The following is a 24,166-nucleotide window of genomic DNA, read 5'->3' on the forward strand; positions in this document are numbered from 1 at the left end:
TACTTGCTTTAGTGAAGTATATAAGGGAGCCTGATGTTCAGGCAGAGGAGACAAGGCCTCTTGAGACTCCTAAAGTCTCTTACCTACAATATGTGGTTACTTTCACTTGTGATATATAATCACATTTTCCTTACACATTGTCTGCCAAGCTATCCTTGTCCAGTTGTTTTTGTTTCTGCAGTCAACTTAGAAGTAGAATTCAGGTCCTCCCAGGTAACACAATGGGTTAGAATGCAGCACTGCAAGCTAGCTGTAGTGCTTCAGTGCATGTTCAATCCCTGGCCCTGAAAGTGACCCACATGGTGTGGCCAATCTCTCCTATTTCGACTGCTACTTCCCTCGGCAGTGTGCTTCATTGACGTGCCTACTCTGTTTCCCACTCTGTCTCTGCATCTGCACTTCTGGCCTGTACCCTGTTCTGTCTGCAAAAATAAATAAATCTTTAAAAAAAAGTAGAATTCAGTACAATTGGCCCTGAAAGTAGACCAATGTTTTCTATTTGAAATATACAACAAAGCCTTTTTGCTGTAATAATCCCCAATAACTTGATAATTATTTTTTAAGGAAAATGAGTGAAAATTACCTTAGAACTTAATTATTTGCAAGCAAGTTCAGACGGATAGCTTTCGGCTCCTTCCAGGAAATGTTTCCTATTGCCAAGACCAGTGTTATGTTTACCAATCATATTATTGACCTCAGAGGTTAATGATATATACCAATTACTAATTCAAGGAAATTTTGGTTACCTTCAGGCAAGACTAGAAATAAACCAGTGAAATTCAGTTAGAAACAATGAAATAGCTATTCATGTCTTTCTTTCATTTTTTCATTCCTAGTAGATCAAGACACAACTGTAAATTTACCTGAGTTCATGTTTATGTCTGTTTTGTTTATCATTGTCAGACTTTTTCATTAATATTTTTCTTATTATCTCTGTGAACTCTCTAAAGTTGTTATCAGAAGTCTTTTTATTTCTCTAGGTTGGAGTTACACATAACATGACAGATATTAACACTCAATGTTGTCAGCCTAATAACCCTTATCTAAGTATCTTTCGGGTCTTTCTTCTTTTTTGGACTGTTTACTATACCTTGTATTTTTAGGGATTCCCCAGAGGTATCTTAAAGGATTTGAGGAAATTCTTGTCTTCTTTATCTACTTTCCTTCCTGCTTTTGCTCTTAGTTATTTCTCTAGATCTTTTTTCAAATGTTCCACCTAATCATAACACTGGTTGTTGCCAACAATGAAACTTGCTATCACCTAAATCAACTGTTAAACGTGCACTTTGTACTGCTGATTTTCACTATTTCTCTTCTTGGCTGTTAGACTGCAGTATCTGTTCTGCCTGTTCTGCCTGATCACATCTTATTTCTGTGTTTTCACTTATTTTCATACAAAAGTATAATTTTTAAGGTTCTAGTAATTTTCAAGGCAATATTGTATTTCACAGCAACATAATGATATATCAATTTTTACATTTTACACTTCCCTTTTGGAGAATTATCCTTTTTCCTGATGTCACTATTCTTAGATATTCCTTTAGCAAAGATCTGGTTCTGGTAACTGTTTTAGTTTAGTCTTTTTAAAAATAGCATTTTTTTGCCTATACTTCTGTAAAAATGATTCTCAAACACAAACATTCTTCTCCAAAAGTGGGGAGTATTATACCCATCTCTTGCTCCCATTACTGCTAGTGAGAAATCTGCTATGTGTGTGCAGTCACATATGTATGCTTATGTGGCACTGCCTTTAAAAAAAATCAGTTTATATTTTGAATCTTTATTCTTTAACAGTTTTAAACAGCCTCATTATACACACACACACACACACATATATACATACATATATATATATATATATGTTACTTTGGATAATTTTAATATCTTAAGTGTTGGGGGGTTCTAATTTATTTGTTTCTTTATAACAGCTTTTAGATTTTCTGTAATAATTTTGAATTGCAAACCTAAGTTGGCAATACCTGGGTAGAGTGTTTCTCCTTCTCTAGAGGGCAAGTACGTTTGCCTTTGTCAAGGGCCTGAGGATGTCATCTCTCTGGGATCACAGAATTCCTCCCTAGGCATTGGAGACACAAAGATAAATAAGATAAAAAGTCATTGGGTTTGCAGTAACTCTCATAGTGAATTTTATTCTCAAATTAAATTCTTTAATTTTGTTCTAACTTGAAAAAAAAGATGTATGGTTTAAGTTGATATTTTTATCATCTTGTTGTGTAGCTGTGTTTTTCACTTTAAAGTTAGTTTTTAAACATTTTAAGTAGTTATTCTTTTTTTTTTTTAAAGATTTATTTATTCATACAGAACTGGGGTACAGGCCAGAGATGCGGAGGGTGAGAGGATTCACTAGGGACAGAGCGGGGAGCAGAACAGGCAGATGGATGAAGTACACTGCTGAGGGGAGCAGCGGGCGGGCCAGGAGAGGTCTGCCACGCCATGTGGATCTCCTCGGGGCAGGCGGGATCGAACTCATGCGGAGGTGACTTAAGCTTCTTAGTGCTGTGCTTTAACCTGCTGCGCCACCAGGGAGGGCCCATAAGTAGTTAATCTTAATATAGATCGCCAGATTTTGATTTTACTCGCTTAAATAGTTTTTATTGTTTGTACATTCTATTTATCAACTTTGGCTTATTTCCAAACATTAAACTATGTCTGCTATATCCAACAATGCTGGCTGGCATCTACTATTACTTTAAACTATATATATCAAAAAAAGAGAAGATTGATCCAATTCATCCTTCTGTTTGAGTTTATTTTTGGTGTAAGTGAAAATTATTTAAAATACTATAAGTAAAATTAAGCAGCTTCATTAGTTTAAATTTATTTTACATCCCTGATGTTTCATATTAATGTATTTCTAGAAAATTTATTCAGTTCAGAGCTAAGTTTATTGAGTACTGTGAATATGTCTTTTTATTGAATCACATACTTTGGGAAGAATAATATATAAAAAAACAAGTCTCAAATGCTACCATGAAAGCTAACTTAAAGCATGTCCTCTTGCCATGCTCTTCTCTTTAAGGGAATTGTAATGAAAACTACTGCTTTATAAGATGATGAACATCTCAGCTGACTAAATGGTATTCAAGTTTTTTATGAAAGATCAGCTTTCTATAAGCAACCTATTAACTTTCTCCTCCCTGTGTTCTTATACAAACTTTGTGTTGCCTTTTAATGATTGGTATCTGAAAAACGTCAAAACATTGATTTTCAGTTGTAAGTTCCTTGTCATAGATTAATCAAGATTGAACATCTGTGGTACAGCATTTCTTTTCCTTTTTTTTTTTTTTTTTTTTTTGATTTTTTTAAACTCTCATGAAGGGCCCTTGGGACAGATGGCCCCTCACTGTTGATGGTTCGATTACCACGATCACCCACAGTTTCAGAGGAGTGCGAAGAAAAGAAATTGCTTTCTTTGTCAAGGTGTTTTCAATTCAATTCTCACCCATTAGCCCTGTTTGGTTAAGTTTGGAATTACTCTATCAGGTGATTGATGAGGGTTTTCATTTTATTATTATAGGTCTTGTTTAAAAGCAATGGAAGTAACAAAATGATATACCTGACCTGGAATAGATTATATTCTAAAGTTTCATTTTCATTATGTTAGCTAGAATTGCCTTATATATCAGTAAAAAGAGCTTCATCACTGGAAATATGATATAAATTGTAGATTTTTCTGGAAAGAACCACTTAGAAAGTCTAGAGTTATCTATTAAATTGCTCCTATGGCTTGAGTTTCAATAGCACCAAAAAATTTTACAGCGGTTGCTTGATTTTGCCAGATGATTCTTAAGAGTGAAGATAATTATAATGGAATCATTAAATGGTTTTGCACTACTGTTATATACATTTTTAAGAAGGTGAATTGACAAATTTCCATAATTTTATGCTTTTAACTTTAAATATATGTATTATATAAAGCAATATGTAGAACCATGATCTACCATTTTTTCAACTGATTATAAAATAAAATAACTTGGAATAATATTTTCATTTCCTTATGTAAATCAAGCTAAAATGATTAAGTGAATAATTTTTATTCTAAAAAGAGAGGAGATTGATTTTTGTTTTCTAGTAATTAATGTCTTTTTCTGAGTTGCTTCACATATACATTTCTGGGTATTGTTCAGGGGAACTCTGTAGGGTTTAGGCTATTATTAAAAAAAAAATAAGTGTTTGGTTTGCTGAAAATATCTACTTGTACATAGTAAGGAAAAAATTTGAACTTGTGAATATACCTTAAGGTACTATGTATTGTAAAATAAAAGATAAAGTTGAGCAAACTGAGCCTATTTCCAGTGGTATGCCTTTATATGCAGCAGCATATTTTAGAAAGGATGTCAAACTTGAAGCCAAGATTACCCAAACTGCATTCTTGGTTTTTATAGTTATTCCCTCCTGATACAAGTACAATGTAATTTACTGAGCATGGATAGCGAAAATAGCATGGATAGATGATATTTAGTCAACAAATACCAAATTCTTTAGCTTGCCAATTGTTGTGAGAGAAACAAGGTCTGTGTTACTAGTTCTCCCAAAATGTGGTTCTTAGGTCTGTAGTATCGGACTTAAGACTTGTGAACTTGGCAGAAATGCAGTTTCTCGGATACTTTTGACCTGTTGACTCAGAAGTTCTGTGAATGGAACCCAGTGATCTTTGTTTTTATAATCTCTCTAGGCACTCTTGTTGTCCACAGAAGTTTGAGAATCATTGAGCTAGGCCTTTGAAGATGCTGGTAATATTTTGGATTATCATCATTTACTTTGAATTAATTTTACAAACAGCTGATAATATTTTATTAGGATTACATATAGTTTGAATTTAATACTTTCTAGCAGTGAATGGTTTTACTTTCACTGTTGCTAGTAGTCTTAAAGTTTGTATTGGAATTCAGTCTATGATACATTTTTTTTTTTTTGGTATATCAGTAGGTTTGTATAATTACCTTGTCATAAAGAGTATCTTTCCACTTGTGCTTTGATGGGGTGAATGTCAACATAAAAAAATGGCAGGACATTTATTTCCTGGAGTTCTGAATTTACCAAGATCATCTGTTAACCCTAAATAAGAGAATGACTTGTTTCCCAAAAGTCTGTTTTTGCTGTTGGTTTAAATACAAATTTACAACAATTAATGGATTTCCAAAGTATTTTAGAAGATGAAGTGAAAATTATAACTTTAATTTGTGATGTAATTTACATAGCAGAATAGGATACACCAATTTCCATTTCCCTGCAACAATCAACAATTAGATCTCCGAAACTGGTATTGTTCAGTGCCAAGACTTTCTCTACACTAGAGAGTTGCCCTCACAGAAAAAAGAAGATTGGTAAAAGACTAGTTTCCCTTGACTTTTGGAGGTCCTGCTTCAGTTTCACCCTATCTAGGGATTTTTTTTTTGAAACTGAGTCATAGAACAAGGAATAAAAGTAGATTGCCAATAATAGCCACAAGAAGTAACTGATTTTCAAGTGACCTGCTCAGCAGATGACCTCAGCCAGCTCAGACTTGTGAAATTCACTGGTTTTCATTCCACAGATAGTTCATGTGTGCTGATGCCACCTGCCTAAGTCCCCCCTTATTCTTTCCAGCATCCTCCTCCTTTCATTGTACCCCCACCTGCAGCTTGGGAATTTCATTGGCAGCCAATCTTAAGGCCTTTATAGCCATACGAATGCAAGACTTCAGCCTACACCACACCTCAGGGTTGACTCCAAACTGTTCTGTAAGTAGTTGGGACTAGTTACTGCAGCTCTGCACTTGCCTGACCCCAGCTTAGCATCCATCACTCTACATTATACATACCTGGGGATATAGTGATGGGAGTGCAGCTGCTTGTGGACCTGAAATTTACCATTAGGCCCACATGCAGTTAGCACTCTGTATGCCCCATTCTGCTCCCATCCCCAGTCTCCACATCTGTGCACTCACTGTAAAGCACAATAGTCATGGTGGTCATGCTGACAGTATGCCATTTTTAGTGACCATATTGCTGCTTGTCCTGGTTCACAGCTGCTGGACTTGGAGGCACTGTTAAGGATCCTCATAGCTCTTTCAGCTTTAGTGAACCACATATAATACTTGCCAAGGTCCATGCAATAGTAAAGATGGTAAACCATCACAGTCCTTTCAGACTTAGCACTGCCACTTGCTAATGTACTTGCTCCTGAACTGTTAGACCTAGCATGCCCCATCATGCCATTACTTACAGATGAAACTTTTCCCTTACTGAAGTTAGTTTGTAACATTTGGAGGAAGTCATTACTTCAACGTGCAAATACCTATGTAAGGCTATAGGGATTTTGAAGAATTAGGGAAATATGATCCCACTGGAGAAGTAGAATAAACATCTAGTAACTGGTCCTAAAGAAGTGTAGATGCAGGACTTGCCTGACAAACAATTCAAAGTAATCAAAGATACTGAAAGACCTATAAGAGAAGACAGATAACAAAGATTTCTGAAATCCACATGGAACATTCTCAAGGGCAGACCACATGTTGTTATGTTTAAAATTAAATTAAGGAATGTAAAAGTACTGAAGTTTTATAAAGTATCTTTTGTAATCACAGTGTCATAAAACTAGAAATCAATAACAGAAGGAAAACTGTAAAATAATTTATCTAAATTAGACATCAGACTGCTTAACAATCAATGAGTAAAAGATTAACTCAAAAGGGAGATTAAAATACATTGAAGTAAATAAGTGGAAATGTAACAATACATTCTTAAGAAGTAAAAACAGTGCTAAACAGGAAATGTATAGTGATAAATATCTACATTAAGAAAAAAGAAAGTTCCCCAACAATGTAACTTATGAGGACAAATTAAACCCACAGTTAGCAGAAGGAAGGAGTTAACAAAGCTCATAACATAGATAAATGCAATATATACACACCAGATAAGAGTAACAAAAGAAAACAAAACACTTTTTTTATTAAAAAGTTTATTTTTACATCATTTTGCACATTTTTTTTTTCATCTCCATTGTAATCCCCCAGGTTTCCCATCACCAAATCACCCCTGTGCCACCACCATAGTCCCGTGCATTTCCCTCCCTCCCACCCCCCCATTTTTGATCCCATTCCCCACTCCACCCCCACAGAATGTCTCTGGTCTATGGTTGTTCATTATTTTTGTTATTTTCTCGCCTGGTCCATTATACTCCTGCTATGAGTGAAACCATCCGGTATTTTTCTTTCTCTTTCTGGCTTATCTCACTAAGCATGATCTTTTTCAGCTCCATCCAGTTGCTGCAAAAGACATGTGTTTCTCTTTTTTGGTTGCCGAGTAATATTCCATTGTATATATGTACCACATCTTTCTAATCCAGTCATCTACTTTTGGGCATTTGGGCTGCTTCCATGTTTTTCCAATTGTAAATAAAGCAGCAATAAACATGGGGGTACAAGTATCTTTTTCAATCAGTGTTTTTGTGTCTTTTGGGTAGATACCTAGGAGTGGGATTGCTGGGTCATAGGGAAGCTCCATGTTTAGCAGTTTGAGGAACCTCCAAACAGTTTTCCATAGTGGTTGTACTAGTTTGCATTCCCACCAGCAATGCAGGAGAGTTCCTTTTTCTCCACATCCTCGCCAACAATTGTTGTTGCTAGTTGTTTGAAGATGTGCCATTCTCACTGGGGTGAGGTGGTATCTCATTGTGGTTTTAATTTGCATCTCCCTTATTACGAGTGATGTTGAACATTTTTTCATATGCCTGTTGGCCATCTGCATTTCCTCTTTGGAGAAGTGTCTTTTTAGCTCTACTGCCCATTTTTTGATGGGGTTGTTTACAAAACACTTTTATTTTTTTATTTGAGCAGGTAAACAAAATTGGTAGGTTTTTCATTAGACTTGCTAAGAAAAAAAATACTTAAATTATAAATGAAAAAGGAGACAACCAGAAAAAACACAAAGAATCATAAATGAATACTGTGAATAGCTATAGACCAAAAAATTGTCTAATCTAGAAGAAATGGATAAATTTCTAGAAACATGCAACTTGACATGTCTGTAGCATGAAAAAGAATGGAACATTTGAGCAGACAAATAATAAGTAAGGAAATGGAATGAGGAGTCAAAAGCTTGCTATTGAATCAAGAATCAAAAGCCTACCAACAAAGGAAAACCTAGCATGAGATGGCATCATGGGTGAATGCTGCCAAATATTTGAAGAATCAGTGAGACTTCATGCTACACTTTTCAAAAAAATGAAAAGGAAGAAACACTTCCAAACTCATTTTAAAAGGGTAGAATTATCCTAATACCAAGGTCAGATATGGATACTAAAAGAAAATCTTACAGGCCCAAAATCCATGCTTTCTGTGGGTGCACAAATTCTTAAAATACTAGCAAACTGAATTCAGTGACACACTGAAAGGACCAAACACTATGTTTAAGTAGGATTTATCTTTCTAAGAATGGTTCAGCAAATGCAAATCAATACATATGATACAGCAAGTACATGAATATAGTGAAAGACAAAGATCATATTATTTCAACATAGCAGAAAAAGCATTTGACTAAATTCAGTATCTTTTCATAATTAAAGCTGCAAACAAGTTATAGAAGAAATACATAATAATACAACATAAAGGCTAAATATGACAGCAATACAGTTAATATTATACTCATTGGTGAAAGTTTGAGGTTTCCATCTAAGATTGGAAGCAAGACAAGGTTGCTCACTTTCACCACTTTTATTCAATATAACACTGGAAGTCTTAAACACAGCAATTAGGTAAGAAAAATAAGACATACAAATAGGAAAGAAAGAAAATCATCTGTTTGCTGATAGCATAATCTTGTATATAGACAGTCATGAAGATTGTACCCAAAAATGTTAGTACTAATAAATGTACAATTTCAGGATCAGTGTACAAAAATCATTGCATTTTTATATACTATCTGAATAACAAAATAATCCATTTATAACATCAGAAATACCTTGGGATAAATCTAACTAAGGAAATAAAAGATATATACTCTGAAAACTATAGGACATTGAAGAAAGATATCCCATTTCCATCAATCAGAAGAATTGTTATAATTTCCTTACAACACAAAGCCATCTATAGATTCAGCACAAAACTTATAAGAATTTCAATGGCATTTTCACAGAAACTAAAAAAAAAAAAATCCTAAAATTCATATGGAATCACAATGACCCTGAATAATCAGCTAAAGTGACATAAGGGGAAAAATGAACCAGGAGGCATTTTATGGCCGATTTCAAGGTATATTATAACTCTGGTAATCAAAGTGGCATGATCTGCAATAAAAACAGAAACATAGAACAGTGGAATAGAATCCAGAGACTAGAAATAAACCTATCCACATGTGGTCTACTAATATTTGACAAAGAAATCAAGTATATGCAATAGGGATAGGGCAATTTATTCAATAAATGTTGCTTGAAAAAACTGGATAACCACATGCAAATGAATGAAATTGGATCCTGTTTTACAAAAATGAAAAGTTGACTTACACATGGATGGAGCTGGAAGGGCTAAAGTTTAGTGAAATAAGCCAGAAAGAAAAAGAAAAATACTGGATGGTTTCAATTATAGGAGGAGAGTAAGGGATCAGGGAAAAAAGTAATTGCAATAAAGTAGAAGCCAAATTCAACAAACAACTGTAAATCAGAGAAATTCTAAGGGGAGAGAAAGGGGAATAGGATCAAAACGGGTGGAAAGAGTACACGGGACTATGGTGATGGCACATGGGTGAATTGGTAGTGGGCATTCCATAGGGGTTACAACTGAGATGAAAATGTATACACATTCTACAAAAATGAAGAATGATGTAAAATATATATGTTTAAAAAATGAAGTATTTGATATAGTAAAAAAAAGTTAACTCACAAAATTAACTTGAAATGGATTAAATACTTAAGTGTAAAACTAGAAACCATAAAACCTATGTTAGAAAACATTTGGAAAAGCTTGTTGACATCAGTTTTGACCATTATTTTTTGGGGTACAAACAAACTATAACAAAAGCAAAAATTAACAATGAAAATCAAACTACTGAGCAACAAAAGAATAAAGAGAAACCAAATGCCAGTGAGGATGTGGAGAAAATGAACCCTCGTTTGCTCTTTGTGAGAGTTGAAATTGGTATAGGTACTAAGGAAGTTTCTCAGAAAATCAATAATATAAATATCATATGACCCAGCAGTCTCACACTTGGATGTATTGCTAAATAGAATGAAACTGCTATTTCAAAGAGATATCTCCATACCTTTGTTGATTGCAGTATTATTCACAGTAGTTCAGATAAAGAAATAATTAAAATTTCACTTATAGATAAAAGAAAATATGGTGTGTCTTTGCCTTGAAATAATATTTAGCTATAAATAAAGGTAACTTGTCATTTGTAGTAATATGGATTAACCTTTATGTCAGTAAAGGCAAATACTGTCTTACCTCACTCAAAGCTGGAACCTAAAACATTGAACTCAAAGGAACAGAATAAAATGTTGGTTGCCAGGTGCTGAGAGGTAGGGGGTTGGGCAGGGAAATGAAGAGATGTGCTTTTCAAAGGACACTGTCTTTCAGTTACAAAATAAATAAGTTCCAGGGATATACTGTACCTCATGGTGACTATAGGGAACAATACTAAATTGTATACTTAAAAATTGCTTTCAGAATAGGACTTCAATGTCCCCATCATAACAGCAGCAACAACAAATTAATAATTATGTGAAGTAAAGGATGTGTTAACTACCCTTATTGTGGTAAAACGTCATATGTTTATCAAATCATCACATTGCAAACCTGAAATTTATATAATGGCATATGGAAATTTTATTAATAAAGGAGGAAAAATATATTTGCAACTGTAGTTATCTAATTCTGTGTTTTTGGATCTTTTTCTCATAGTAGCAATGTAGAAAGTGTGGTACCCAGGAGTAAACAGCTGATATTATTTCAGTTTATTCTTAAGAGAGGAAGAAAGAGTAGAAGCAAAAGATAGGGATGAAAGGAAGCTGGTTTTCTATTTTTCAATTCCTGCCTTTGATCACAGGCTGAAAGCATTGTTATGCATAGATATTACACCAAAACTTTAATGGTCTAACTTCATAATTGCAAATGTTTCCATTACCTATTTTATGTTATTTCTGAATTTGTTTTCAGATACATGCAGTAAATTTTTTACTGGAAACCATACTGTTTTAAAATGATTCTGCACATTTTGATGTAATATTTAATAGGCTATACAGAAGGAAAATGAATTACTTTCCTTTTTACTAGTTTTAAGTTAGTATTTTCTGTCTATAACCGCTTTGTTTAAATTATCTTCCCGTCATAGATGATTGACAGAAACCTCAACCTTGACTGAATGTACCAAATTATCTTTTGCTCTCAGGCTGTTGGATGATGATGGGGAGGTACCACATTGTTGCCATTAAACACTTGGTTAGACATCAACCAAACTGTGTACTCAATGGTGCCTGAAATAGTTATTTCACACCTCCTTTTTAAGCCTCCAACAAACTTTCTCTTAGTGAAGTGCTTTGCTCATGCTACACAGAAAATAATTAGCAAATTTTACAGAAAATTCATCTTTGCACCACAAATTCTACAATTTACTTGGATTTATACCTTCTCCCCATTTTTTCCCTTGTGACATCAGAAGATATGTTCCAGTCTCTGTCCAAGACTCAGTCAATAGATAAGGATTCACTTTCTACCTTCTCAAGGCTATTATATTCCTTCTTTTCTGGTTGTCCAGTGGCTCTTTAGTTGCTGCCAGCATTTATATGTTTATATGTTCAAGTTTTCACCAGTCTAAAAGAATAAAATGCATAGATCTTAATCACTTTTTCCTCCTCCTACTTTCTTGCTTTAAATAAGCATCTTGAATCACACTACCTCATTTCCCTCATATTCCATAATCTTAAGTCTGCCTTTTACTTCTCATTCTTCTGTGGAAGTTCATTTTACTATGGCTTGACTATGCTTAAAATAGTAGCTGCTCAGTAGCCATTACCTTATTTAATGTTTTGAAGCATTTATTTAAGAATTAATCAGATATACTCTCCTCTTTTGACCTTCATAATAGAATATACACTCACAGCTGTAGTATTCCTATATTTCTAATCTTTCTCACTTGTTTTATGTCAGCATCTACTTTAATGGCTTTCTTCATATACCTAGGATCCATTTTAAATTTAGTAGTCTGGCCCCTCTCTCTCCACTTTTACCCCTCGACATTCTTTTTCCTACTCTACAATCTAAATATATTGGATTTTAAAATGTAGTTTGCTTTGTTTTAACCTCAGAGACTTGTGCATGTTATTTCTCTAATCTAGAATATTCTCCCCCTCTTAATTTATAATACAAATAATCCTTTGCTTGTCTAACTTAACTGTGGAGTTACTTGTAGTTTTCTTCCAGAGTGTTTCCGCAACTGTCTAAATTAAATTAGTTGTTCTTATGTTGTCTATAGCATCTTGTCTTTTTAGCATGACACTTATAGACTTTATTGCACAATATTTGTAGAGACCTTCTTTTGCTTAGTTCACCATTATATTTTCATAAGTGAAATGATAATAACACATTTTCTTTACTGATTCTTGCTCATTTATATTCAAGAGACATTACCATTTCTTCATTAGCAATATGTTTTAAAATTGTTGGACCAATGAATTTTCAAGTTGAGTTCAAATACTCCTACAGCATTCCTTGTTAAGACAATATGTAGCATACATACTAGATAGCTCTTTGACATTTTTTTTTACATTTGTGCTTTAGGACATTGGAGATGGAGACTTACAGTTTCTTTAGCACTGCATAGGTTTTTGATTGAAATAAGTTGAACTTAAGTGAGCCACAGAAATGTATTGTTAATGGAAATTTAGAATAGCTACTTATAAATTTCAATTTAGAAAGTTCTACATTAACTAGCTCGATAACAGTTCAAACTTATTTTGATCTGTTTACTCATTTATAAGATTTCTGACTGCACATGTGGAATAAAGCATTGAAAGCTGTAATGAAGGAAAATATTTAACTATTATTATTTTACCTTTTGAAAAGTGGGTAGTCTGTACTATTTTACATCTCTAGCAAAAGATTTTTAACAGTGAATTCCACAAAATTAAGTAAATATTAACTTCCGAAAATTAGAAAAATTCCTTGGATGTTTTTTATAGTGTAGCAAGATTACTGTCATATCTTAATTATTTTAATTTTTATTAGAGTCAGAAATTGTGAAAAATCTGATTACAAAGAAAAAATAATACTAAATTTATTTCCCCCCAATTTTTAAAATGTTTAGTCATGTATTTGGAATACTTGTGATGGTGGTTATACAAATAATAGTTTAAATATTTACCTTCCAGATTTATTGATTGAATACAAACAAACATACATTTCTTACTACACTGTAAGTTCTCTTATAGAAAATAAGAGATTAATTATATGTAAAAATCTTCCTTTTATATTTACTTGGTTTTATATTATTAATAGTAAAGTTTGTTTTTAAATTATGATATGGTGTGTTCTTGACTATCTGATATTATTTAGACACATGGCATATAGCCTGGCTGGTGTTAATGAGTCCTGAACACCCAAATAATACACATAAAATGACCTAACATTGCCAGATCACATTTGATATCTGGAAAATAATCCTTAGGGAACAGAAAATTCAGTCTTTATAGAACCCTCCCCCTCTTCCGCCCGGGAGTCCTTTAGTTTTTTTCCTTTTCAGTATTTTTGGAAAGTTATTACAAAAATGTGTCAGATGTGGTATAAATCTAACAAGATAGGCAGTAGCTAAATTAATCCATTTCAAAATATGGATGCATATATTATAATAAAGTTTTTTTGGCTTTTGAAATATAAAATTGATTTAATGAAAAGAAAATAAGTAGAATATTTCCACTAGGTGTTTAAACCATGTTCATTTCTCTGTTCACTTTTTCTTCCTCTGTGTAAGATCAGACAGTACTGTGGGAGGGGAGGCCAGTAGAGTGTGAGATGAGGACACTGAGGTAGCAAAGCATACTTAGGTAAACCCGTCAAGCAACCAGGGCAAACCCTTAGGTCTGTGCTATAAGATACATGTTTTTGTTTTAAAACATAGGTGTAAGAATTTTGTAACAAATTATTTCTCAAATAGTGACTGTAAAATTGAGGTTTTAAAAGGAGTATTTTGAATATTCACATTGAAATTCTTTAATTTATTTATTTAAAAGAACTACACTACATTTTTGTTTGATAACTTGCTTAAATGGCCATTGGGTGCTGTAGAAGTTTATCAAGATAAAATGTTTAGTATTTCATGAATATTTCATCACACATTTCTGTTTTATAATATTCACTAATAGATTTTTGGTAAAACTGTCACAGAAACACACATGCTTCTCTAATAACTTCCTAAACAACATTAATATCTTATGTATTTTGCATGTCACATTCATTTTAGAATGCATGCATTTTGCTTTACATGAGGACACATTCACTTCAAAATGTGTACATTTTGCTTTATATGAGGGCATAATCATTAAATTTTACCTTCTTAAATTTGTAATGCAGAGTTATTTTATAAGATTTTTAAATGATTTCTTATTTGCATTAATTTATAGAAGTTTTTAATAAGTAAAAAGGTTGAGTAGAAAGCATGTTTTCTTTTAAAGTAAAATTACTTAAAAATTATTTTGAACTTGAGATTTCTGTTTTTTTCATTCTATATAATTTTTAAAAATACCTTCATTTAGATTATCCTTCATTTTTGTACAGTATATAATTTCCTCATGAAATTCAGACCACCAATTTAACCGTGCACCATCACTATAGTCCCTTGTGCTCTTTCCATTCTTGTCTTGATCCTTTTCCTCCTCTTCCATTACAGAATTTTCCTAATCCATATTTGCCTGATGATTTTTGACTGTTACTGTATTGTAGGTTTTTTTCCTGATTTTTTATTTGTTTTCTCTATATTCCTCCTATAAGTGAGACCATTCAATATTTTAAACTTAATACAGCAGTCGGAACTGGCTTATGCTAAAAATGTTGCTAGTGAATTTTTGAATTCTGGCATTAGAAACTTGAAATTATGTACCCTTGAACTGTATTCATTAAAAATAATATGGAATAGTAGAAGTAATAATCAAGAGCTGTAGTTTTTCACTTATGTGAAATGATATCTTTTGACTCATCAAGTCCTTTCATTTGGAGTATAATTTAAATTCTACTGTTTTTTGCTATATGTTACTGACATTATGTTAGGGTTTCAAAAACTTTTTCAGGAATAATGTTACCCATTGTATATTATCCTTTAAAGTATCTTTTCAGTAGTAGAAATAAAAATAAGTGCACGACCAATAGATTAGTGCTCATGAAAAGGACTTTTTAATATTATGCTAAGAAGAAAACAGTGTAAGAAATGAAGAAAATGAAAATTCAGTGTGAATAATTATAAAACAGTATTGATTTTTGTATGTGGATAAATGTATGTAACATGTTAGAAAAATTTCTCTAAAATTTCCTGAAAACATGTTGTAATTAAGTAAACAATAACTAGCAGTGTATCAATTATTTTAGAAGATTTATAGAGTTGTAAATGTAGAATTTCAAAACTAATCTCTGATATAAAGCAGTTATCATTACTTTATTAATAAATTAATTGGAATGCTACTTAAAAATTTTAAGGTGATTTATTTTGGTGTAGTTCTCAAGGGCTAATGTTAACTGTAGCAAAATTTGAAAATTTGTATTTTAGAGTTTCAAAAATTAAAGTATATAAATAAAACAAAATTGGTAAGAGAATTGATTTTTAATAACCTGATCAAATTATTCAGTTTAGTTGTTTCAACTGCAGCATTAATTAAAACTCTTAAAAAATAAGAACATTTAAGTCCATCAACTATAAATATTTAAGGGAAAAAATTAAATTATAAAGGTAACTTTGACAGTATTAAGCATTTTAATGTCTGTAGATTTAAGTGTGTTTTTTGTTTATTTTTGATACTGATGCTGAATGTTGATTATTTACAGATCCAGAGGTATTGTGGAAATTTCCAGAGGACTTTGGAGACCAGGTTGGATTTATGTAATTTTAAAAGAATTTAAAATTTTGAATATTACGATTTATCACGATTGCTGCTACTATTACTACACATGAATTACTATAATAATTTTTTTCTTGACTAACTGAAAAAAAAAGTGCTTTAACAATTAACAAGTGGATGAATAAGAAACCCTATATTGAAGCTAATAAGTACTGAAGCTTACAATTTCACCATAGTTTTACACTTTTTATCTATGAAATATGTGTTTGGAAACATTTAATAATTTTCCTATCTAAAAGTATTTGATTGTACTCAACCTTCTACTATTTCTGTGTACTTTAAAGTAAATTATAATTGTCCTAAATAACTGATCAGTTATCTGTGTTACAATAGCATTTGAATTACATAAATCAATTTTATTAATTTTATTTTAAGCTATTCTTATTCCCTAGTTTATTTTTATTTATTTTTTAACATTTATTTATGCATAGAAGAACTGGTGTGTAGGCCAGAGATGCAGGGGGATGAGAGGACTCACTAGAGACAGAGTGGAGAGCAGAACTGGCAGATCTACTGAAATACACTGGTGAGGGGAGCTATGAGAGAAACAGAAACTCCTGACTGGGAATTGAACTCATGCCACAGTACATGGCAGTAGGTTGATAATGCTGAAACTTTAACCCTTGTGCCACCAGGGAAACCCTGTAGCTTTATTTTTAAAGGAGAATATGAAATGGGAGTTTTGGAATGAATTTATTCAATTTACTTATTAAACTATGTAACTTTCTATAGTTAGGTATATCTACTGTAGTAATTATTTATAGTAAATATTTAATATGATCAAAATGAATTATTTTGACATGACATATATTGGAAAAATCTTTAAAAATTTGTATCAATTTATGTGAATTATAAATGGTTAACAATATATTTTGAATTTTGATAGAATAGGTACTTTTCCTGGAAATATAATGAATAGACCCCTCTTTTTTTAAATTGCAAAGAAATCGAAGAAAACCATCTGGCGACCCTTAATATGAAATTGCTAAGGTTTAATCAAAATTTAAACTCACAGATATAATTCTCATAATTTGCAAAATTGAAAGGTGATGAAAGTATTCTTTTAAAGCAGTGAATTCATATTCCAGTATGATGTGTGATTTCTGACATATGTGGTAGAGCAATTTTCTATAAATGAAAATCAGTACTTAGACTAAAAAGTTACAGAGTCAGTGAAATGGGCTTGTTAAATTTAATTAGATCTAGAATAGTTCTTGACTGTTTCACATAAAGAGAGGGTATGCTCTCAATTTATTTTAACTCTTTATAGAAAGAATATATTTTTAAGTTTATGAAGTATATGAAAGAATTCCCTACAGTGAAGACATGATTTGGAAATTGGGTTTGTTCCCATAAAAAGTAAATAGGTTTGAGCCTCACTGATTCATTTTATCATTCGAGTACTGATCTTTTCAATCTTTGTTCTCTACTGACTTAAGAACAAACCCACTCCCCTCCTTTTTAAAAAAAAGAAATTTCATATCTACCTCTTAACTTTGCCTTTGAGCATTCCTAGAGCATCTGAAGACTGCTAATTTAGGGTTTACATAAGGGCAGTAGTATGCTTATTGCTTTCAGCTACAATAAATTTTTCAGTGAAATTGAGTATTGCTCTTCCTCTTTGTGACTGATAAACTGGTGATTGGACTTTTTTAGTTGGGGCTGAATTGTTGCTGTGTTTCCCAATTGTGAAGTCGGTGGAACATTAGTAAGCCCTTAGTAATCTATGAAAGCAGTTAATCATATATGCTGATGAACTTTCATAGCCTCCAAGATTCCAGTTCACATGAATTTTTAGAGAGCTTTAGAAGGTCAGAGCACACATGGCCTGTAGATACCATTTTCTTCTAACTGCTTCACTTTTTATTTAAAGAAATCAAATTTTATATGAGACAAGAATCCATATAAAGTTTCCAGTGGCCTTGAAGCATGGTTTTGCTCTATGCTTTTTAGTGAAAATTCTGAATAGTGAAGTTGACATAATATTTCATATTCTTTTTTCAATTTAAGGAAATGTGAAGGTGTGAATGAATTTGAGGTTTGCCACACAGGTTTAGTTATGTCCAATTTATCTTTTGCAAATATATTGAGGGCTATGACTAAAAAAGTAAATACAGAGCAATCTACCTATCCATGACACTGATATTTGCAAGACCTATTTTTACACTTGTGAAAAGTCCATATTGAACAATTCTGTTTCTTTTTTGATGTTTTTAATTCAGTCTCTCCATTGTTCCTTCCCCATGTTGCTCACATGTGTACTCCATGGCTTGAGACCATTTTTCAAAATGCTTAATTCTCCTTCCCTTCCCCCTGCTTGTTATGTTCATTGTTTTCTTTTCTGTTGCTTTGCTGGTCGCATACACCATTGTCTCTTAGGGCAATGGTTAGTTAGTCTGTGTTTCTTAAACTGAGAGGCGTTTCTGTGAAAAATACACTTGTAATAGTTCTTTTGTGTTGTACTTTAATGAGTGTTCCCACTTAATCTTCTTTCCCAACTCAAGGTGTTATATATTTATTTCTGCATTTCACTTCCCTTGCTCAACTGATATTACCAATGTGTTATCAAATCCTATACTTGTGCTCTTTTATGTTTTATACATTTATCTGTTTCTCTCCATCTCTATGGTTAAAACAAAACAGCCATTAACATTATATCTATCATTGGATTCTTATAATATTTTAGACAGTTTTCTAAATATTCTTTACATTAGTCCATTTAATCCTCATAATCCTCCTATGACTTAAGGGATTTCTGTAATTTCCATTGTACAAAGAAACAGAACTTGATTACTTAGTTTACATGCTAGAAGTCACACATCCAGTAAATAGAAGAGCTATTATTTCAGTCCAGATAATGTGGCTCTGGAGTCCTCAGTCCTAAAAGTATACTTGCACTCCATAGCCCCCATCAACACCTTCCATCTAGACTTTCACCTAACCTATGAAGTCCTTGAGTCAAATATTTTGCTTATATCTTTAGGCACATTTTTCTCTCTCCTTTAACTATGAAAAGAATGGTTTACATGTCACAGTGAACATTAGTTTCCTTTGTTACTGTTATTTCTGTTCTCTCTTTGATTATCAAATCTTTTTGTCTGACATGCTGATCTACTTCCACTCCCCTTTGCCTGTCTTTTTTGGTCTTTTCTCAGAAGTCATATCTTCCAATAAACCTTTTTATGTAATTGGTCTGGATTGAGTATACTTCCAGGAAGTTCCATCAGTATTTTTGTATTTTCCATGTTTAGGCACTTATTTTGTGTTTTCCATGTTTAGACACATTTTCACCCCACTAGAATAAATGTCTCAGAGACAAATAGTAAAAAATAGCTTTTAAAAGAAGTTACAGTCTTGATTCCAATACATAAGATTTTATTTTTTGCTGATGATTTGAAAATTTATTGATTAAATTTAGTGAATTCAATTTATTATTAAAGTACCATTAAAACTATTCAAAGTGTTGGCCCTCCCTGGTGGCGCAGCGGGTTAAAGCACAGCACTGAGAATCTAAAGCCGCTTCCACATGAGTTCGATTCCCGCCTGCCCCGGAGGAGACCACATGGCGTGGCAGACCTCTCCTGACCCGCCCGCTGCTCCCCTCAGCAGTGTACTTCGTTGATCTGCCTGTTCTGTTCCCCGCTCTGTCTCTGGTGAAGCCTCTCACCGCCCCTGAGCCTCTGGCCTGTACCCCAGTTCTGTATGCACAAATAAATAAATCTTTAAAAAAAAAAAAAAACTATTCAAAGTGTTAAAAAGCATCACAATTATATTGATGTATGCGATATAAAAAAGTCTATTTTATAGGTGGCGTGAGGGGACAAGGAAATCAATTTCTATTAGACCTGTCTCTGCACAGACATTATTTGCAGTGCTATCATTTTAGCTATAATTTACGGAGTTGTCAGATAGCTTATAAATAGTGTGAATGACAGAGTTTTTAGAAAATGGCGTCCAGCTTGTTTTCTTTTAAAGATAGTCTCTAATATTTTATATACTTCAGTCTTTCACAGTTGTTCCCTATAATCTTCCTCTCTCTCTGCAAACATGTATTATCAGAGCTAAATAATCCCAGGTAACAACACGAATTCCAGAATGTTTGGCCTGGTTACTTACATATATGCAACAAGAATGTTGATTTAGCCTATTAGACTCCATGAATTTTCTTTACACAACTAAAGCCATGCAAAAAGAACAATTACTATGTCTACAAATTAACTCCTTACTATAAGTTTTCATAAGGACTTTCAGATCGTACTTTGAATATCTCATTAATTTCTTATCCCAAAACGAGGAAACCAAATTCAATAAACTATTTTCTTAGATTATCAATTTTTTATTTTCTTAGATTTTGTATGTACTACCTTATAATTTTGGTAAATTCTTTTACTTTCAAGGTCCACAAAATTTGCTAAGGTTCCTGATTTATGAGAAATTTAGTTTTTTTACATCTATAAGACTGGACTCTGTCAGCAAGCATCAGACTGGTTTGTTTACAAAGTACTTTTCCATGGGCAAAACAATCATTTTTGAAAAACGACATTTTCAATAAGTCCTTGGCTATATCATTAGTTTGTCCACTTATACCCTCATAAAAAACAGATTTTTACTGAATTTATGTTAGTTACATTGCCATGAAGAGTAAAGTAACTTAGTAAAAGTTCTCAAATTTGGGCAGGGAGGAAATCAGTGAAAATCACATACAATTTAAAAATTTAGATTATGGAAGCAGAAGCTATGGACTGATTTTTTGCATCATACACAATTCAGGAGGAGGAGAAAGGACTTCTTTATATGTCCAGACATATAATTTTGTTCAAACAAAATTTCCCTCATTAGTTTATTTAATAGAATGCAATTAATTATTGTTCTTCTAGATAATTGTTCTTCTAGATATCGGCTTAACAGTCTCCTGAAACCTGTGCTTCTTCACTAAAATGAGCTTTGGACTCCTAACTCAGTCCAGAGGATGAGTGAAAGTTGTCTAAGCGATATCAGTTTAAAGGCCTCTATTCACGAGTCTTTTCTTTGATGTATGAGTAGTTGAAATATCTGATAATATAATACTTTCTATAAACTCTGAGACTTACTTTGTTGAAGTCACTATCTCTGACCTGTCATAGGGCCTTCAGGTTTCTATTTATTATCAGAAACAAAAATAAACTATCTGTAGGTGAAACTTTATTACTGATCATTTTCAAATGAGAAAGATCTGCTAAGGATTTATAATAAAAATAAAGTACAGGAAAATTTTTTTTTTATGCAAAAAGTCATTCAGAATAAGCTGTAGAAAAATGTCTCTGAAAATGATGAGGAATCTCTTTTCAGAGGAGTTAGTTATTTCTGTATTTTTGAAAATGGGTGAACAAAATTTGTATAATTGAAAAATCTTGAAAAATAATGTAAAATTATATCATACAGGATAGCAAGAATATATATGAAAAATACCAAGTAAAAGATGTAGGACCCAGACAAATACATTTTTGTAAAACCTAATGTGTGTTTTATGTATATTTCCAGTTGAGAACCACTGGCCTGGATAAAGAAGTAAGGTTGTGACAAAATAAACATTTAAAATAGTACTCAAGTTAGAACTGGCAACATTATATTATTGTTGCTTAATACCATGCAAAGTATTGTCATGACTCTTTTTATAAGTGAAGAACTTTGTATTTTTTTCCTGCCTTCATTAATAAAAACATAATATTGAGCACAGAAAATTATTTTGTTAAGACAGAATTTGGTTATGTAAGAGGCAAAAGAGGTAAGAATAAAAATAAATACCCCAAGGAAGTAAGCTTGTCAAAACTAAGTGAATTTAGCAATTTTCATAGCTTCTTTTCAGAGTCAGATGTTACCAAAAAAAGTCACATTATAAGTTATGTTTTATAGTGCTCTGTGTAAAAGCACATGATACTCTTGAGATCTGCAAGGTAAACTAATTTTATCACCACCACAGTAGTTACATTAATTGTGTTAACAGTGCAATGTACCCATGATTGCTACCCAGTGAACCAGAATATCATTTAAAAATTTATTGTTTTCTTATATAATAATTTTCAATAAAAATTACATAAAAGTTGTTCTTTGTTTCTCAAGATACCTCAAGAATATAGAGAAATTATTTTATAAAGTCCAAGATTTGTGTTTTCGTATAAAATGGTTCTTTGCAAACAAAAGCACTTGAACAGTTGAATTTATTTGACATTCTTATTCATATTAATAAAAACTTACTTCTCTCTAATAGGGAAAAGACAAAAAAAAAAAATCCAGAGCATAAACAGATTACCAGGACTCATGAATATCCATAATACAGCTTTCCAAAGATGTACAATCCAATTTACATCTTTGTAAAGTGCAAAAATGTATACATGAGCCAAAGGCAGTCATGTGAAACATACTCACTTGTGTTATGTCAGAGCACATGTACAATGGTGGTCCGAATATGTAGAATCTAATAGACTGCACTATCTAGATTTGTGCAGTTGTACTCTATGACATTTCACAGTGAGAATTTATTTAATGAAACATTTTTCAGAATATAGCCCCCATCATTGTGCAACACATAACTATATAGCCTCTTTATAGCACACAAAAGTAAGCACACAGACGTAAATTATGCTCAATCAATCATGTTTTAGTGACTGATCTTAGAAATCACCTATACATACAATGGCTATACATAAATTTAATGTAAAGTACTTTGGTTACCTTTGGAAGTTGTGTTTTGAAGTTGTGTTCAAGTGGTTATATTGGCAAATATAGCTGTTGAAATAAAATTTGCAACAATTATGATTCTATTTAGTTGAGCAGAAGTTTGCATTTTTTAAATAGCCTTACCTGTGTTATATCATGTTAATTTGTTTAATAAATCTGTATAAGTTTAGGAAATATGAGGCCAAATAGAATAAATGTATGCTCATATTATATTTACTTACTTGTGAAAATACAGCTATAATTATTAAAACATAACAAAAAAACTAAGTTTTACCTTTGTCATGTGAATTTGAATGCTCTAAAGGGCTTTTTTTTTTTTGAAGGCTAACCCATTTGAAATATTAGAAGTTCAGCTTCCTTATTTTATATAACTTTTAGGAATATTCAATTTATATATATAAGGAATAAGAACAGACTTTCTTTTGAATAGCAATGGTGAGATGTGCTTTCCTCTTTAAAATAGGAAGAAAGAAGAAAGAATAGGTGGCCAGGGCTTACCTGATAAAAGACAGTACTCTGGGGTGACTCAGTTTCAGGGATGTTGAAAAGTACCTTTTTTACTTGTATCTTAATTGTTATTCTTACACTCACATGACTTGAGATATGATATGTAAGAGGAAATTTTGTCCTAGCTATTCTTAATCGTTCTTGTCTATATCATTGTACATTGCTTTCACCAAAAATTATTGGTACATATGAAACAATGACAGTTGAACTGGTGAATTGGAATGTGAATCTTCATTTATTGTAACTGGAAATGAGAGTTATCAGAGACCAGTGTTGAGGGTTACCAATGAAGAGAAAGTGGTTTTTAGTACTCTGAATTACTATTAGAAGAACATTCAAATATTTGTTTGTTAAAATTTATGTATTTTCTTATATCATTATTCTCCTGTCAGTTGTGGTCCCCAAAATACCCTCCACCATAACACCTGTGAACTGCCACCACAATCCCTGTTGTCTTTCCTCCCTTCTTTTGAACTCTTTCCTTCCCCCTATAAGAATATTTAGAAAAGAAGAGAATGGAGGTATAGGATTGGTTGCATATTTTGATTGCATTCTGAAATTCCTGTGGAAGAAACTGGTGGTTAGGATGAGTGTATCAAAGATGATGTTAAGCCTTTTTCCCCAACCACTGATTTTCTTAAACTGATCCTCTCGAAGGATGAGAGCGTAGACATTGGCATATATAGTTAGGCTAACTGAGTATGCCATGCTATTATTTTGGAAAGATAAAATGCTGAAATTATTTTGATTTTCTTATTTTGTGATGTTTCAGTTTTTACGGTATGTCTCCATTGATGGATTTTGTGTATGTGTGTGTATGTGTGTGTGTGTGTGTGTGTGTGGTCTA

The 24,166-nt window shown here is 32.5% G+C and overlaps 1 protein-coding gene across 2 annotated transcripts in view; it reads left to right on the forward strand.

Annotated features, from left to right (window-relative positions):
- Positions 1-24,166, forward strand: part of DENND1B (DENN/MADD domain containing 1B) — a 212,554-nt gene that overhangs the window by 34,230 nt on the left and 154,158 nt on the right. The gene's annotated exons all lie outside the window — the stretch shown is intronic.

The sequence above is a fragment of the Condylura cristata genome, unplaced genomic scaffold, assembly GCF_000260355.1.
Source record: "Condylura cristata isolate star-nosed mole 26May11 unplaced genomic scaffold, ConCri1.0 scaffold00018, whole genome shotgun sequence".
Taxonomy (NCBI): Eukaryota; Metazoa; Chordata; class Mammalia; order Eulipotyphla; family Talpidae; genus Condylura; species Condylura cristata.